This window comes from Dendrobates tinctorius, unplaced genomic scaffold (genome assembly GCF_039654945.1).
Source record: "Dendrobates tinctorius isolate UK_male_01 unplaced genomic scaffold, ASM3965494v1 ptg000019l, whole genome shotgun sequence".
Taxonomy (NCBI): Eukaryota; Metazoa; Chordata; class Amphibia; order Anura; family Dendrobatidae; genus Dendrobates; species Dendrobates tinctorius.
In genome coordinates this window covers 32,880,823-32,900,565 of record NW_027361687.1, presented here as the reverse complement: position 1 = coordinate 32,900,565, position 19,743 = coordinate 32,880,823, and positions in this window count along the sequence as shown.

The window sequence follows — 19,743 nt, the reverse complement described above, 5'->3', positions numbered from 1 at the left end:
TCTTTGATGTCACCTTCACATTTCTTGCATCCATTGAACTTGGGAGTTTTTGGAGAGTTTCTGCTTGGATTTCTTTGCTGAAGGCAGGTTTCTGCCAGGCAAGTTCATCGGATTAAGAGAGCAGTTGCTAATAAGCCATTACAAACCAGCAAACAGATATTTGAAACTGCTTGTGCCTCTGGAGTCCCACGAACCTCAAGGTGTAGGATCCTTCAAAGGCTTGCTGTGGTGCATAAACCTACTATTTGGCCACTCCTAAACAGTGTTCAAAAGCAGAAACGGTTGCAGTGGGCCCAGACATACATGAAGACTAATTTTCAAACAGTTTTGTTTACTGATGAGTGTCAAGCAACCCTGGATGGTCCAGATGGATGGAGTAGTGGATGGCCACCATGTCCCAACAAGGCTGTGACGTCAGCAAAGTTATATAAAGACAAGAAAAAGAGACATACTACACACCAGGGATCACCACAATATACAAAAAATATGAAATTCTTTATTCAGTTAAGGCCCCCTTCACACATAGCGAGATTGCTAAAGCGTCACCGATTTTGTGACGCAACAGCGATATCGGTAGCGATCTCGCTACATGTGACACCTCCGACCCGGCTCCCCGCTGGTTATCGCTGATCACGCGAGAACGTCCTGGACCATTTCTCGTCGGGCGCTTCCTGCTGGCGCCGACTAGCGACTCCCATGGACGTGGGCGGAAGACGTCACCCTCGCTGCGTGTGACAGGTAAGTGACAACCACTGCTGCGTTGCTGGTGAGATCTGCCTGTTTGGCAGCTCACTAGTGACCATTTAGCGATGCACCAGCGATCCTGACCGTGTCGTATCGTTGTCGGGATCGCTGGTGCATCCCTAATTGTAACGGGACCTTTAGTCTTAGAAAACACACACCAACATTAGATTAAAAATAAGCACACAAAGCCCCCATATGATGTTATAATCCCCCTGAACCCAAACCGGTCGGACACATGATAAACCAGCATCGCAAAGGACACCTGGCCGGAGCTACAAGCCTGAACACACGTGGTAAGTCATGCACAGTGCAGAGGACCTTGCAACCCACGGATAGCTTTCCACAGCGGCAGCCAGGGACCGCACAAGCGGGTGGTCATGCAGCGCAGCGGAACCACACGCATATACGGCTACGCAGAGAAGCCGGGAACTGAGCAGCCTCCATATAGGTAACAGACAACAGTATCCCAGCTAATTAGAGGGAAAGGAGCAAAGGGTTAATGCAGAGTAACGCCGGGGAAACAAGGTACAAACACACTGGCGTTACACCTATAGAGAACCTTTGGAGCATCATTAAGCAAAAGCTCTATGAGGGAAGCAGTTCACATCAGAACAGCAGCTCTGGGAGGCTATTCTGACTCCATGTAAAGAAATCCAAGCAGAAACTCTCCAAAAACTCACAATTTCAATGGATGCAAGAATTGTGAAGGTGATGTCACAGAAGGGTTCCTATGTTACCATGTAACTTGGCCTGTTAGGATGTTTTGGAGTTAAATATCCTTTTTGTTCAGTGAATGTGACCTCCTAATGCTGCAAATTCCACAAATGAGCATTTTCAGTTCTTTAAAACATATCAAATGTTTAGAAATTCTACAGTGCCTAATAATTTGGAACAGTGCATTGTGAGTTTTTATTCATTTTGGAGATTATACTGTTATTGGGAGGTTTCTTCAATAAAATTTGATGTATACTCTAACAGGTGATGACTTTTATTAGACTGACTGTCATTTGCACCGACCATTTAGGAAAATCAGAGAAAAATATCAGTTGCACAATAATACATGGTGCAAGCCGTGGCACCTAATTTTGCCACGGAAAACTGGGTAAGCTTATTGACTCGAGTATAGGCCGGGTATGCATTGCCCCGTCATCCCTGTCCTGCTATGTGTGGTTTTTCCCATCCTGTCCTGGTATGTGTCTCACCATGTTATATGCATGGCTAATCCCCTTCCCATCCTTGTATGCATGACTCCCCCACCCCCATCGTATGAATGGCTCACCCCCGTGCCATCGTTATATGAATGGCTCAAAACCCCCACCCCATCCCATCGTATGCATGGCTCACGCTCCCCCCCACCCCTGCTCACCCTCCTCGCGCAGTCCCTGCATCTCCCGGCACCAGCAGCTCTCCTGTTTTGAGCGGTCACGTGGTATGAATATACGCTCCACGCCAATGGAAGTTGAGACGAGTACATATTCATTACCTTAATGAGCAATACCACTTGACCACTCAGCACAGGGGAGGAGCTGCCGGGACGGAGATGCTGCGACGGAACGAGGAGAAGTGAGTATTATGTCTTCTTGAAGCCGGCAGCTGCAGCTGTCACTGTGCCTCAGCCACTGGCTCCTACCCCTCCCCCCCGCCGGCTTTCTGGATAGTGACTTGTGTATAAGCCTAGGGGGGTGTTTTCAGCACACAAAAAAGTGCTGAAAATCTGGGCTTTTACACCAGTATACAACCCCTGGCAAAAATTATGAAATCGCCGGCCTTGGAGGATGTTTATTCAGTTGTTTAATTTTGTAGAAAAAGAGCAGATCACAGACATGGCATTATTATATATTATTATAGCACCATTTAATCCATGGTGCTTTACATGTGAAATCAAGTGATGTGTTCCTTATTAGGCCGTGTACTGTTATTTCAGAACAATCAATGTTTTATCAGCAGAAAATTATCATTACAGGACTAGATCTTCCATGCTAGACAGTCCAGCTAATCTGTATAACCCCCCATCCTTATCCCAATGCTAACTGGCAGTTTGACTCCCCAGCGCATAAAGCTGCCAAGCAGAGGTGTGGGCTGCATTATACACAGCTTAGCATTCCTGAGCACTGCTACATCTACAGCAGAGTAAACTGGGATTCAGTGAAAACTACGGCAAGCAGCCCAGTAAGTGACACATCCCTGGAATCAGGATCTGTCCCTACATCATGCTGCTCTCAGATTACACATTACGAGTGACATTATTTTTTTGAGAATTCCTTTTTGAGTCTATAAATTAAAAAGCTTCTCAACCACAAGAGTAAAGAGAACTTGATCCTTCTTTATCCATCTTGTAGTTACTTCTAAGAGAGTTGAGGAAGTGTCATCCTTCTTTTGGTAATATCCTTCCATGTGGGAAAGTAAGGGGATAGATATCATCCTTTAGCTGTAAGAAGATGTACTGTATTTTTTAGACTATAAGACACACTTTTTCCCAAAAAAGTTTTTGGGGAAAATAGGGGTGCGTCTTGCAGTCGGAATATACTTACAAATACTATGGGGCAGCAGGAGTTGGACGATTCTGTGGCGGTCCCGGTCCAACGCTGCCGGGCGATGATCACAGTCCCTTACCGGGGGGGCTCTGCCGGTATTTTGTGAAAGCCCGGAGGCCCTGCACATTCATTGCTGCGATGCGGTGGCCTCCAGGAAAATGGCCACTGGGGGCAGCACATGCTCAGATTGAGATCTCGGGCCCCTGGGGGCCACCGCATTGCAGCAATGGATATGCGTGACCTCTGGGCTTTCACAAGATGCTGGAGGAGCCCCGAGCACCGCCGCAGAACCTGCTGCACCAGCCTAGGATGGGATTTCCAGGAGGCCACCGTACCTGCCTAGGATGGAAGTCATATCGCCGGACTACCGAACATCCCCCGTGACCCTGCTCCACCAGCGCTGCTGATCCCCCCCCCCCCCCCCCCCCAGCTTCTATTACCTGCCTCCATGGCAGCGTTTTGTTGAGGAAATTACACTTACCGGTGATTTTCTTGCCTCAATCACAACAGCACCCTTAGGGTATGTGCACACGCAAGCGGATTTTTTTGGGGGTTTTTACCAAATAAAATGCTTAAAAGAAGCATCCCATTCATTTTAATGTATTCTGCACTTTTTTTGTATATTGATGTGTTTCTTTCCGCGAAAAAAACGCATCGCGGTAAAAAACGCAGCATGCTCATTTCGCAGAAAAATCCGCATTTCTAGCTATTTTCTATGAGACTGGGGATGCTCCGGAAAAAATGTATAAAAAACGCGCGTTTTCTGGGAAGGAGTCCAGTTTTCATTCTGGAATTTTCTGCATAGGTGGGTACATAGCCTTATAGTCCCAAATCTGCTAATCTAAGGTTCTTGCAGGTTCCTGAATGTCATGCAGGCAAGGGAAGAGTGCTGCCTTTCGTTTCACAGGTTTCCTGATGCACTGCGATGCTGTCGTGGTTGGAGGAAACAATTACCGACAAGTGTAATTACCAATTCTGCGTTGTCTTTTGCCACCAAAAATATATTTTTTCTTTCCAGGAAAGGAACTTCAAGACTGTATGAGACACTTGTGAACCTAACACAAGATGCAGGAGTCGTAACTGGAGAGCGGAGTGGGTTTTTTTTTTAAATTGTCTTTAAAAAAAAATTGTTAGCTGATTTGTAATTTAAAGAAAAAAAAAATGAACCTTTTAGGTCTGTCTTTATCAAAAGTCTCCAGAAGAAACTTGAACTGGTCAGAGCTAGGTGCTGAAATATTCTGAGTTCACCAGGGAGAAAAAAACACCTTCAAAATCTCACCGTAAATTTTGGCTGTAACTAGCCTGGAAGATAGGTGTAAACCCACCACAATGGCGGCCAAACCCTTCCTTTCCGGGGTCCCCATTGAAGGTGGGTTTCTCAAAATGTTGAGTACTCGTCAAACACAACAGTAACATAGGAAAAAGTGTGATACTCTTCTAAAGGAGTAATAGTAGTCTCATCCTACAGTCACCTCTCCCCAGTAATGGCTGATACCAGGGATTAATAGATTGTAGTCTCCTGTTGTACAGCTGCTGTGCCTGGCCAAGAAGCTGATGAGCAGCTGCTGGAGTTGTTACTTGTAGCTCACATATGACAGCTTCCCAAGCAGAGTAGACCCTCACATGACTTCTGGTAAACCCCTGACCTCCGGTAAAAAGCCCCAGAGGGACCCTGTAACAGTGACCAGGTTACTGCAGCGCCATCTCCCTCCTCCCCTCTCGCCGGTATAAGAAGTAGGTGGCGATTGCCAGATGCTACTTTCTCAAGCCAGGGACAGGTGGAGGTGACCCACCTTTGAACTTGCTCAGCCTCACATTGCCAGTGCACAGAGTTGATCTGATGTGGAGATATTGGATTGTAAATTTTAGGTTATAATTTGATTGTGTAAGGGATGGGAGCAGTAGCTATTAAAATATAACCTTTATTGGTGTTAATTTTAATATTTTTGGCCATTGTATGCTTTAAGTGTTGCAACTGTGGCATTTACGCTAAGTCTGTAGTGTTGAGACCCTTTACACAGATGTGTATGTTAGTTGTCTATTACATGAGCCTATAAAAGTCCCAAACAGATGAGGAATTAATGAACGTACTTAGGAGAATAAGGGACAGTATAAACCATCATTGGTGAACTAAATGTGATAAATATGACCCCCTATATATCCACAAATAATTTATATAACCAACCTAATGATAGACCCCATTAGAAGGGGGTTATCAGTGGTAAAACCTTTCCCACCACAGACCCCTCAACATTTAGCGCTGGCCAAGGACATGAAATGAACAACATTAACCATCTTTGACAAGGAGTGGACAATGATTAAACAATCCCTATGGTTAATATCGACAATGAGTGCGTTATATAGCATGTAATATCGGAATGATCGCACCCATTTATAGATCGGTGAAGGCAGAGTCAAAGTGAGGGATGTCACAGCTTGGCTCCATGTCTCTGGTTTTCTCTCAATGTCTACCTGGCCCTCTGGACCCATTGATGCCTGCTCTTACAAGAGCAGGCCACAGCTGGCCCTTTGGCACAAAAGGCCCTAATCTTTTCCCTATAAGCCTTTCCTCCGCTAGGATTCATCAGGTGCTTTACTTCAGACAGACAAAATCTAAGGTCATTCAGACTCCTGCCATAGAATTTTGGTTATTCCATGCTAACATCTAGGGCGAAGCCTCTCAAATAAGACTGCTTTATAAATCCAAAGATCATATCTATAATTGCATGAGTGTTTGAAGACCGGTATAATGCCTTTGTATTATAATTTACATACCTCCATGTTTAGGAAACAAAGGGAACCAGGCACATGTTCTTCCAGGTTACGGGTTTTCCGTGAAATGCTTTGTGGTCCATCTGTGGAACGCTTGTTGAGTGCATGACTTCCAGATGCATTATCATCAGGTTGCCAAAATGGAAAACCTGTTTTGTTTTTTTTTTATTTTCAACAAACCTTACCATGGGTGGTCTATATCTTCTGCTGCCCAGTATACAATATCAGGACAAGTCAGCTTTATTAGGCTCTTATTATAAATCGTGGCTGTGTGTCCTTGCATCTAGGGCCGGCAGGCTATCGGTATACTAGTTGGCAAAAATATATATAAAGCGCCTCAGGTTCTGTCAATAGAAAGATCATCTCTGGTAGGGATTAAAACGTAAGACAAATCACAAGACCCTATGCAGACCCCACCCACAAACATATTCCATCTCAATACATTTTTATAATACAGTCTTCATTGCAGTGACATAATGTTAACTAGTTTGTTTTAACATTGATACTCCAGATTGAGAAGAGAAGGAAAATCATGTTGAAAGGAAGGGTGGGGGAGAGTAGATAATGGAAAGTGAGGCTACCACCGTGCAAAGGCAAATTGAACACCTTCAGCTTTCATTTTACAGCAGTCAGTGTGAGGGGAGGGGAGCTGCTATATTCCCCCTCCACCCTGACTGGTTATGATTGGTCAATGTCCTGCAGGGGAAGAAGTCCAAACCCCCAAAAGACCAAACAATTGAGCAAGACATCGATGTATTTTTTTTTATAATAACAGTGGCTTTTGAAAGTATTCACCCCTTTGTCTAGTTACCTATTTTGTTACGTTACAATCTGTGTGTAAATATATTTGTATCCGATTTGTGTGCGATGCATCAGCACTAAATAGTGTAAGTTGGTGAAGTGAGAAAAATATAGGCTTTAGTTTATGGGATCAAGTAACTAAAACTTGGCATGTGCATATGTATTCAACCTTTTAGCTATGAAGCACATAAAAATTTCTGGTGCAAGCAATTCCCTCCATAAGTCCCATGCTTAGTGACAGGATGTTCGCCGGTGTGCAATCTAAGTGTCCCTTGTCTGTCAGCATATACACTTTACCTTTCCTGAGTGGTCACAGAGGCTGCAACACCATTAACCAAAGGCACCACTAACCAAACACCATGAAAACCAAGGAGATCTCCAAACAAGTCATGGAAAAAGTTGTTGAGAAGTACAAGTCAGGGGTTGGGTTATAAAAGAATATCACAATCTCTGATGATCCCCAGAGCACCATCAAATCCAGTATCATCAAATGGAAAGAATATGGTACCAGAACAAACGTGCCAAGAGAGGGCCACCCACCAAAACGCTCAGCCCAGGCTAGGTCATTAATCAAAGAGGCAGCACAAAGACCAAAGGTAAACCTGAAGGAGCTGGTGAGTTCCCAAGCAAAGATTGGAGAATCTGTTCATATGACCACAATGAGCTGTACACTCCAAAGAGGTGGCCTTTGTGGAAAAGTGGGTAGAAAAAAAACCTTTACACATGAAAATTGTACAGCTCATTTTGAGTTTGCCAAAAGACATGGGAGACTTCCCAAATGCATGGAGGAAGATGTTGTGGTCAGATGAGACCTCAATTTAATTTTTTGGCCACCAAGGTAAATATGTATGGCATCAAACCAATGTACCTCATCACCCAAAGAACACTATCCCCACAGTGACGTGGTGGCGCCATCATGCTGTAGGGATGTTTTTCGGCATCAGGGCAGGGAAAAAGGTCAGAGTCAAGGGGAAGACGGATGGTGCGAAATACAGGGATATTCTTGCGCAAAACCTGTTTCATGCAGTCAGTGATTTGAGACTGGAACAAAGGTTCACCTTCCAACAAGACAATGATCCAAAGCATACTGCTAAAGCAACACTTGAGTGGTTTTGTGACTAGTTTTGAACCAATCACAGAAGAAGTAAGCAGGCTCCTTGCATCTTCTCACCCAACTACTTGCACCAGTGACCCACTTCCGTCACATCGCCTCCAGTCACCGCCCACCTGACAAAAATATTTAACCTCTCTCTCTTCCAGTATCTTTCCCTCCTCATTTAAGCATGCCATCATACAGCCATTACTTTAAAAACTATCCCTTGACCAAAACTGCCGCTAATTACAGACCTGTCTCTAATCTTCCCTTCATCTCAACTCCTGGAACGCCTGGTCCATTCCCGTCTTATCCACTATCTCATTGATAACTTTCTTTTCGATCCTCTCCAATCCGGTTTCCGCTCTTTACACGCTACTGAAACTGCCCTCACTAAAGTCTCTAATGATCGACTAACAGCTAAATCAAATGGTCATTACTCCATACTAATTCTCTTGGATCTCTCTGCAGCATTCGACACTGTGGATCATCAGCTCCTCCTCACTATGCTCCGTTCCATTGGCCTCAAGGACACCGTTCTCTCCTGGTTCTCCTCCTATCTCTCTGACCGCTCCTTTACTGTATCTTTTGCCGGTTCCTCCTCTCACCTTCCCCTTACTGTTGGGGTTCCTCAAGGATCGGTTCTAGGCCCCCTCCTCTTCTCCTTGTACACTGCCCCTATTGGTCAAGCAATCAGTAGATTTGGCTTCCAGTACCATCTCTATGCTTATGACACCCAATTATACGCTTCTCCTGACATCACGCCAGCCTTTCTAGAAAACACCGACGATTGTCTAAACGCTGTGTCTAACATCATGTCCTCACTATATCTGAAACTGAACCTGTCAAAGACTGAACTCCTTGTGTTTCCTCCCTCTACTAATGTACCTATACCCGACATTGCCATTTCTGTGTGTGGTTCCACTATTATTCCCCAGCAACATGCCCGCTGTCTTGGGGTCATACTTGACTCCGAGTTTTCATTCGCCCCCCACATCCGATCATTGGCTCGCTCTTGTTATCTGCACCTCAAAAACATTTCTAGAATTCGACCTTTTACTTTTGACTCTGCAAAAACTCTTACTGTTTCTCTTATTCATTCTCGTCTCGACTATTGTAACTCTCTTCTAATCGGTCTCCCTCTTACCAAACTCTCCCCTCTCCAATCTGTCTTGAATGCTGCAGCCAGGCTCATATTCCTCGCCAATCATTACACCGATGCCTCTACCTTGTGCCAGTCATTACACTGGCTACCCATCCACTCCAGAATCCAGTACAAACTTATTACCCTCACCCACAAAGCTCTCCATGTCTCAGCACCACCCTGAAAACGCATTTATTCAGACTGGCCTACCGCCTCAACACATTAACCTAATCTATCCCTGTGTGGCACAGTCAAAAGTTTTACCATAACCAGGTTCCCGGCATCATGTTCCCACATGCTTTATGCATCCATCAGCCCTCTGTGTCTGTACTGTTACACACTTAACATTATGGCTGGTCCATACAATCAGGGCAACTGTTACCACCCACCTTTCATGTCTACCTTTTTCATCATAGATTGTGAGCTTGCGAGCAGGGCCCTCATTCCTCTTGGTATCTGTTATGATCTATGTGATTATTGTTATGCTGTAATGTCTATTGTCTGTACAAATCCCCTCTGAAATGTAAAGTGCTGCGGAATAAGTCGGCGCTATAGAAATAAAATTATTATTATTTAAGGGGAAATGTGTAAATGTTTTGGAGTGGCCTAGACAAAGCTAAACCTTAATCCAATTGAGAATCTGTGGTCAGACTTAAAGATTGCTTTTCACTAAAGGAAACCATCTAACTTAAAGGAACTGGAACAGTTTGCCTTGTGGAATGGGCAAAAATCCCAGTGACAAAATTTGATAAACTCCACAGAGACTTCTCCAAAGCAATTTGCAGCTGTAATTGCAGAATCATAGAATGATATAGTTGGAAGATACCTCCAGGGTCCTTGTGTCCATCCCCCTGCTCAATGCAGGATTCACTATACCATCTCAGATGCCTGTCGTGACTGGAGAAGGAGGCTCTATAAAGTACTGACTCTGGGGGGGTGAATAGTTATGCACACTGAAGTTTTCAATTATTTTGTCCTGTTTGTTGTTTGCTTCACAATAAAAAGAAAAGCTCTTCACACTTGTAGGCATGTTCTTTACACGAATTGATGCAAATCCTAAAAAAAAATAATGAAATTCCACTTTGTGAAGTAGCAAATAGTGATGAGCGAGTATACTTGTTGCTCGGGTTTTCTCGAGCATGCTCGGGTGTCTTCCAAGTATTTTGGCGTGCTCGGAGATTTAGTTTTTGTCGTCTCAGCTGCATGATTTGTGACTACTAGACAGGCTAAATACATGTGAGGAATGCCTGCTTGTTGGGAAATCCCTGGGATAATAATGTGAGCTATCCTCCTTTTCTCCCTGTACAATAGTATATTGGTGTGGTGCAAAGAGTCTCCCTGACATATTCTGTAGAGAGAGACACAGCCTGTAAAAGGCACATGGAGCTAATTTTTTTTTTCGTTAACTCTGCTGTTCATTCTCAGTGTTCTGTCCAGCCATATAATCGCTGTCTAGAAAGTCATTTTTGTGTGTATTAATCCTTCATATATTTCATACTGTAAGGTAACAGCACCACCTGCTGGCCGTTTAATGCATAGATTCTAGTTTAACCCCTTCACCCCCAAGGGTGGTTTGCACGTTCATGACCGGGCCAATTTTTACAATTCTGACCACTGTCCCTTTATGAGGTAATAACTCTGGAACGCTTCCATGGATCCTGGTGATTCTGACAATGTTTTCTCGTGACATATTGTACTTCACGTTAGTGGTAAAATTTCATTCAAATAACTTGCGTTTATTTGTGAAAAAAACAGAAATTTGGCGAAAATTTCGCAATTTTCCAACTTTGAGTTTTTATGCCCTTAAATCACAGAGATAAGGCACACAAAAAAACTTAATAAGTAACATTTCCCACATGTTTACTTTACATCAGCACAATTTTGGAACCAAAATTTTTTTTTGTTAGGACGTTATAAGGGTTAAAAGTTGACCAGCGATATCTCATTTTTGCAACCTTATTTTATTCTTACGGACCACATCACATTTGAAGCCACTTTGAGGGGTCTATATGATTGAAAATACCCAAAAGTGACACCATTCTAAAAACTGCACCCCTCAAGGTGCTCAAAACCACATTCAAGAAGTATATTAACCCTTTAGGTACGTCACAGGAATTTTTTGAATATTTAAAAAAAAATGAACATCTAAATTTTTTTCACAAAAAAAATACTTCAGGTTCAATTTTTTTTATTTTACCAAGGGTAACAGGAGAAATTGGACTGCAAAAGTTATTGTGCAATTTGTCCTGAGTACGCTGATACCAGATATGTGGGGGGAAACCATTGTTTCGGCGCATGGCAGAGCTCAGAATGGAAGGAGCGGCGTTTGACTTTTTAAATGCAAAATTGGCTGGAATTCAGATCGGACGCCATGTCACGTTTGGAGAGCCCCTGATGTACCTAAACAGTGGAAACCCCCCACAAGTGACCCCATTTTGGAAACTAGACCCCCCAAGGAACTTATCTAGATATGTGATGAGAACTTTGAACCCACAAGGGCTTCACAGAAGTTTATAATGTACAGCTGTACAATTTAAAAAATCATATTTTTTCCCAAAAAATGTTCTTTTCACCCCCAATTTTTATTTTCCCAAGGGTAACAGGACCCTAAAAGTTATTGTGCAATTTGTCCTGAGTACGCTGATACCCCACATGTGGGGGTAAACCACTAATTGTGCGCATGGCAGAGCTCGGAACGGAAGCGGCGCCATTTGACGTTTTTGGCTGAAATTGAGATCGGACACCATGTCGCGATTGGAAAACCCCTGATGTACCAAACAGTGGAAACCCCCCACAAATGACACCATTTTGGAAACTAGACCCCCCCAAGGAACTTATCTAGATGTGTGGTGAGAACTTTGAACCCCCAAGGGCTTCACAGAAGTTTATAATGCCCGGGCATGAAAATAAAAAAATCGTATTTTTTCCACAAACATGATCAATTAGTCCCCAATTTTTTTATTTTCCAAGGGTAACAGGAGAAATTGGACCCCAAAAGTTGTTGTCCAATTTGTCCTAAGTACACGGATACCCCGTATGTGGGAGAAAACTTGTATGGGCACACGTCGGAGCTCGGAAGGGAAGTAGTGACGTTTTGGAATGCAGACTTTGATGGAATGGTCTGCGGGTGTCATGTGCGTTTGGAGAGCCCCTGATGTACCTAAACTATTGAAACTCCCCACAAGTGACCCCATTTTGGACACTAGACCCCCCACGGAACTTATCTAGATGTGTGGTGAGCACTTTGAACCCCCAAATGCTTCACAGAAGTTTATAGCACCCGGGCGTGAAAATAAAAAAAATCATTTTTTTCCACAAAAATGATATTTTTGCCCCCAATTTTTTTATTTTCCTAACGGTAACAGGAGAAATTGGACCCCAAAAGTTGTTTTGTAATTTGTCCTGAGTAGGCTGATACCCTACATGTGGGGGTAAAGCACTGTTTGGGCGCATGGCAAAGCTTGGAAGGGAATGAGCACCATTTGACTTTTTCAACGCAGAATTGGCTGGAATTGAGATCAGACACCATGTTGCATTTGGAGAGCACCTGATGTGCCCAAACAGTGGAAACCCCCAATTATAACTCCATCCCTAACCCCAACACACCCCTAACCCTAATCTCAGCCCTAACTCTAGCCCTAACCCTACTCCTAACGAAAATGGAAATAAATACATTTTCTTTTAATTTTATTATTTTTCCCTTACTAAGGGGGTAATAACGGGGGGGTTTGATTTACTATTTATGGCGGTTTTTATATTTGGCAGCTGTCACACGCTAAAAGACGCTTTTTATTGTAAAAATAGTTTTTGCATCACCACATATTGAGAGCTATAATTTTTCCGTATTTTGACCCACTGAGTCATGTGAGGTCTTATTTTTTGCGGGACGAGTTGACGTTTTTATTGGTACCATTTTCGGGCACGTGACATCTTTTGATCGCTTTTTATTCCGATTTTTGGGACGCAGAATGAACAAAAACCAGCGTTTCATGAATTTCTTTTGGGGGGGTGCGTTTACACCGTTCCGCGTGTGGTAAAATTGATAAAGCGGTTTTATTCTTCGGGTCAGTACGGTTACAGCGATACCTCATTTATGTCTTTTTTATGTTTTGTCGGTTTTATGCAATGAAAACTATTTTATATAAAAAAATATTTATTTTTGCATCGCTGATGATGCTGTGTGGCAGCTTGTTTTTTGCGGGACAAAATGACGTTTTCAGCGGTACCATGGATATTATATACGTCTTTTTGATCGCATGTTATTGCACAAAAAGTGCAAAAAGTTTGGCGGTATGATAATAAATCATTATTTTTTGCATCGTTTTTTATTTTTATTTTTTAAGGGGTTCGCTAAAGGGGTTAACTAATGGGACAGTTTTATAGGGCAGGTCGTTACAGACGCGGCGATACCTAATATGTGTACTTTTATTGTTTGTTTGTTTTTTATTTTAAAAAAATGGATTTATTGGGGGAATTTTTTTTTTTTCTAATTTATTTGGCGATTTTTTTTAAAATTATGTTAACAATTTTTTTTTTTTAACTTTATTACATAGTCCCAGGTGGGACATCACTGTCCTGTGACAGATCGCTGCCGTGGGGGGCTCAGGGAAGCACGGAGGGAGCCCCCTCCCTGCCGATGTTTCCCTTTAACCCCCGGTACACCGCGATCATGTTTGCAAGGGGGTTAGGTGTCGGGGGCGGTCTGTGACCGCCCCTGACACATTGTGCTGGGTGTCAGCTGTGATAATTAGCTGACACCCGGCCGCGATCAGCGGCGCTCACCACGTGGGTACCGCTTATCGCTGGGACGTACTATCCCGTCCATGGGCATAGGGTCCCATGGACGGGATAGTACATCTGATGTCAGGAAGGGATCAATTTGCAATGTACTGTGAGATTGTTCCTGTTACATCATAGTCTTGTTTATGACACTGTGAGGGGAACAACAGCTATTATTCCTCCATTTGTCTTAGGTAAAACTACACCATTCGTGTTCTTCATGCTTCTTAAACAGCCTGCTCTAAGCATAGTTGGTAAGCACTATCTAGGTGTTATAATCCTGTGTTTATAACGTTTGTTGTATTAAATAGGTAATCATCAGCTATGTATTACCTCACGGTACCTATGTATTACCTCATGGTACCTATGTATTACCTCATGTTACTGTGTATTGCAGACTATCTGTATTTTATGCTCTGTGCAGTTATATATTCTGAAATGCTCCTGTTATTGCATCCTATAGTTTCATCCTTTCCTGTCACATCTGCCATCAATAAAAGAAGGTTACAATTTTACAGCCTCTTTTCTTAAAGAAGACAGGGGGTTTAGCTACATGTCTCATTGCACACCCTGCTAACGTGTATGAGGACAGTATACTCAGGGTGTCTTCAAGATCAAACACTTCTATTATTAGAATGCATTCAAACTTTGCAGCATTTTTCCCCTTGGATTTATCTTTTGTTAATAGTTTAATTTAATTTTTCCCTCAGTTCTGAATATACAACATCCTGTGCAGCAATTTTTTTGGTTCTGCAATGAAGCCCTTTCCCTTTAACATTATGTCATGCTTTCCTTAGTTCATTGGTAACAATTATAAAAATTAATATTTTCCCTGCACATAAAACTCCAGGTCTCCACTTTCTCATCTCTCCAAACCAGTTTTAGTAGTAGAGGTCACATTAGTGGTGTTGTACTGAAAACATCTACCGGGTGGTAGTAACTGACCACATCCAGTAGGTGGTAGTTGAGGTCACTGTGTAGTATATTAGTGGTGTAGTACTGAACACATCCAGCAGGTGGTAGTTGAGGTCACTGTGTAGTATATTAGTGGTGTAGTACTGAACACATCCAGCAGGTGGTAGTTGAGGTCACTGTGTAGTATATTAGTGGTGTAGTACTGAACACATCCAGCAGGTGGTAGTTGAGGTCACTGTGTAGTATATTAGTGGTGTAGTACTGAACACATCCAGCAGGTGGTAGTTGAGGTCACTGTGTAGTATATTAGTGGTGTAGTACTGAACACATCCAGCAGGTGGTAGTTGAGGTCACTGTGTAGTATATTAGTGGTGTAGTACTGAACACATCCAGCAGGTGGTAGTTGAGGTCACTGTGTAGTATATTAGTGGTGTAGTACTGAACACATCCAGCAGGTGGTAGTTGAGGTCACTGTGTAGTATATTAGTGGTGTAGTACTGAACACATCCAGCAGGTGGTAGTTGAGGTCACTGTGTAGTATATTAGTGGTGTAGTACTGAACACATCCAGCAGGTGGTAGTTGAGGTCACTGTGTAGTATATTAGTGGTGTAGTACTGAACACATCCAGCAGGTGGTAGTTGAGGTCACTGTGTAGTATATTAGTGGTGTAGTACTGAACACATCCAGCAGGTGGTAGTTGAGGTCACTGTGTAGTATATTAGTGGTGTAGTACTGAACACATCCAGTAGGTGGTAGTTGAGGTCACTGTGTAGTATATTAGTGGTGTAGTACTGAACACATCCAGCAGGTGGTAGTTGAGGTCACTGTGTAGTATATTAGTGGTGTAGTACTGAACACATCCAGCAGGTGGTAGTTGAGGTCACTGTGTAGTATATTAGTGGTGTAGTACTGAACACATCCAGTAGGTGGTAGTTGAGGTCACTGTGAAGTAATAATTTAATAATAATTTTATTTCTATAGCGCCAACATATTCCGCAGCATCTTACATTTACTTGAACAGACAATAAAAGACATTACAACATAACAATAAACACATTAACAGATACCAAGAGGAATGAGGGGCTCGCAAGCTTACAGTCTGTGAGGAAAAAGGGGAGACACGAAAGGTGGATGGTAACAATTATTTGTATTGTACGGATCAGCCATAGTGTAAGAATCGGGTGTTAATGTAATGCTGCATGAACCAGTTATCAGCCCAAGTATATAACAGTACAGAAATAGAGGGCTATTAAATCCATAAAGCATGTGAGAACATGACGCGAGGTACCGGATTATGGTGAAAAATTTGAATGGGCAACACAGGGATAGTTAAAATGCGTTGAGGCGGTAGGCCAGACTCAAGAAATGCGTTTTTTAGGGCACCCTTAAAACTGTGGGCATTTGGGATCAATTGAATTATCCTGGGTAGTGCATTAGTGGAGTAGTACTGAAAACATCCACCAGGTGGTACTAGAGGTAACTGTGTAGTATATTAGTGGAGTAGTGCTGACCACATCGAGCAGGTGGTAGCAGAGGTCACTGGCCATAGGCACTCTATATTGTATAATGCACCCTCCATATGCAGACTCTATAGTATAATGCACCCCCATAGGCAGACTCTATAGTATGCTGAAAAAAGAGAGTGGAATGCACCTCCAAAAATCATACAATGATCTAATGCCGCTAGGCAAAAATATATAACTTAACATGAGGCTATTAGTTTAACTTTCTGATCAGACTGTATGAAGTCGTAGTGGGTCCCTACCATCCTAAAGGAGCGGAGCCACGCGTCAACCACCACCACAGCTGCAATGCACAGCAGGGCAGATGGCCCGGTGTTTTCAGACTCCATAGTATACGGCACTCCCCATAGGTAGACTCTATAGTATAATGCACTCCTCCTCTTAGGCAGACTGTACAGTATAGTATAATGCACCCCCATAAGCAGACTATCACTGCGCGCGCCAATACAGTTACAGTAGCGTAGCTCCAGGTGGGCCCCCTCAGAGCGCAGGGCCCATGGTGACCCCCCTCTGCCCCTCGAAAGCTACGCTACTGATGGAAGATCAAACCCAGGATCTCCACCTCCCAGCCAGAGACTCTCACACTTTTCCTGGTCGACCTTGGACCCGGATGCCTCCAAGTAGTGCTTCACTTCTGACATCACCACTATCGCCTCCCCTTGCGAAGAAACAAAGATGGTGACATAGTCCGCATACGCCACTAGCCTTCCGGTGCCATCCCGCCCATCTGCACCCCCTACCAATGGTTCACAGTCAACCCTTCTAAGGAAGGAATCAATTGCAAAGGGCTAAAAGGGCAGCCCTGACAGACACCAGATTCTGCCCAAAAAGTTGTTCAATCCACCCATTTACCAGAGGGAAAGTCTCAGCCCCTGCATACAAGGTTTTAAGTCAGTCCACAAACCCTCCAGGCAGCCCATACCTCAAAAGAGTGCACCAGAGCTACCTGTAGTTGACCCAATTGAAGACCTTTCCCTGCCCCACTGCCTCTCAGATAGAGTTGAGTGAATTTGTTCGGGTCCCTGCTTTTTCATCAAGCTATAGCGCCTACCAAATAAGCTACGGTGGGAACTTGGATACATGAAGAGCGCCGGCTGATCAGCTGATCATCACCGCAGCTGCATGTGTCTCAGCTGTGTGACAGTCTCAGCACATGCATGGAGAGCCCATGCACAGGCTCTCCATGCATCTGTCATGACTGTCATACAGCTGCAACACATGCAGTGCGGCACCGATCAGCTGATCAGCCGGCGTGCTACATGTATCCAGGTTCCCACTGTAGCTTATTCGGTAGGCGCTATAGCTTGCCAAATAAGCAGGGACCCAAACAAATTCACTCAACTCTACTCTCGGACACCAGGCACAGCACTAAAAGTACTACGGCCAGAAATGCAACAGTGCTGAGCTTCTGAAAGGACTTGGGTTCAAACTTCACCAGCCTGTTAAAAAGTATCTTCATCAAATCTTCCACATTGAGAAGTGCAATTCTCAATGCGTGACAGATTCTTAATGTTAGGAGTGGCAGAAGACACTAAATAAAAAATATAAATAAAGTGCCTTCGCCACTCGGGGTCCACCGTGCGGTGGATGGAAAAACCGCAGCTAGTAGATGCAGAGCACTATGGCGGTAATGTGCACAGGGTTGGATATCACCCAGGTGCAAATTAGCAGTCTCTGTTATGGACACAGAGCTGCAATGGCAGACAATGGAACTGAAAACGCTGAGCCTGTTAACAGCACAGGTACTCAGCGGCACACATGCGGTAACCGGTCACCGGAGTAGTTATAAAAATAACGTCACTACATCCAAAAGGACCTACCGTAACTGGACGTGTGCGTGGCATCGCAACTGCGAACACCAGGCAGGATGGCAGCGCAGCACGGCGTAAACTGTGCGGCAGAGATGGCACCGCTATATCGCAAGCGCGATGCAGGACGCTAGCTGCTGAGGTAGATGGAGCGTAGGCGCGCTGGCGCTAGCGCTGCTACTGGCTGAACCAAACACTCACACAATCGTATTATCAGAGGGAAGGGGTTTCTTAATAAGTCAGTCACCAGTCCAAGCATCCATCAGCAAACATACAGCAGCAAGTATGAAAAATACTAGCGCATGGCGGAACAGCCATTCGCACTTTTTATAGTGAACGGGACCTTCCGGAAATCTCCAGAGCCCTGAGCTGAACCAATGGAATCAGGAGCAGGACCTGAGCACCTGACTCCTGAACTCCAATGGGAGCACATCCCATGAGCATGCTCAGAAGAAGGGACGAAGGACTTAGCCTCCGGAGAGAGTTGCTGTAAAGCAATCTCCTCTGCAATCTCTTTTGCATTAAACACAGAGCAGGAGACTGCAGCATGTGAGGGTCTAGATTCCTGCCTAGCAATGGCCGAAATCTGACTCCTAACACTTACCCTTTGACAAAATAATCGAAGCCGACCTCTTTAATGATCATTTCAGAGTGCCCAAGGAGAAACACTGATTAAACACCTGAGTCCCTAAGGCTATGTGCACACGTAGCAGAAAATTTCTGCTTAAAAATCGGACTCCCTTCCCAGAAACCGCGCGTTTTCCGAGCGGTTTTTTGCGCAAAAAACGAGTGGTTTTTATGCGTTTTTTTCTGCGCAGTTCCTGACACATAGAAAAAGCCAGAAATGCGGAAAAATCCGCGAAATTAATGAGCATGCTGCGTTTTTTACCGCATCAATATGCACAAAAAGTGCAAAATGCATAGAAATGAATGGGAAGCTTATTTTTAGCGTTTTTTGAGCAGATTTTTTTGGCAAATCCGCTAAAAAAACACTGTGTGTGCACACAGCCTTAAGGTCCTAGAGAACTCAGATGTTAAGTCTTCTGGAACCTGGCGATATTTGAGGCCTAAGCCCATTGATCGCCAGTCTCACTTCCTTTTCATTGATCGCTTCTGCTAAACCACCCAGCGAGAGGTCATCCCCTGGCCCAGTAACAACTTCAGTCAGGAAAGACCACATCATGTCACGATCCAGCTCCTTCCTTCCCAAGAGGTGCAAGTATTATGAACTGACTACCTCCAAGATCCCTGATCTAGACCTTCTCTGGGATCCCGTACTGTCTATCGGCCCCATCATTATCTTACTATCTTCTATCACAGAGTCTTGTGACATTGTTGAAATCCCCTCCAAAGACAACCTGCTGATAGAAAAATAAAAAAGGTTTGATCTCCAGGAGAAAGATTTGCGGTCCCACTTGGACTGGGGATCATAGATGTTAATAAGCCAAACCTGTCTCCCAATGAACACATCTAGGATCAAATATCTCCCAATTTCTAATTTGATCACTTGTATGCATTTGACTGCTGCGTTCTTAAAAAGGACCGCCACCCCGCTCTACGGCTTAGCCGCAAGAGATCAGTACAAGGGCCAATGAATCCACTCCTGCCTTGCTTTACGCAAGGTTGATA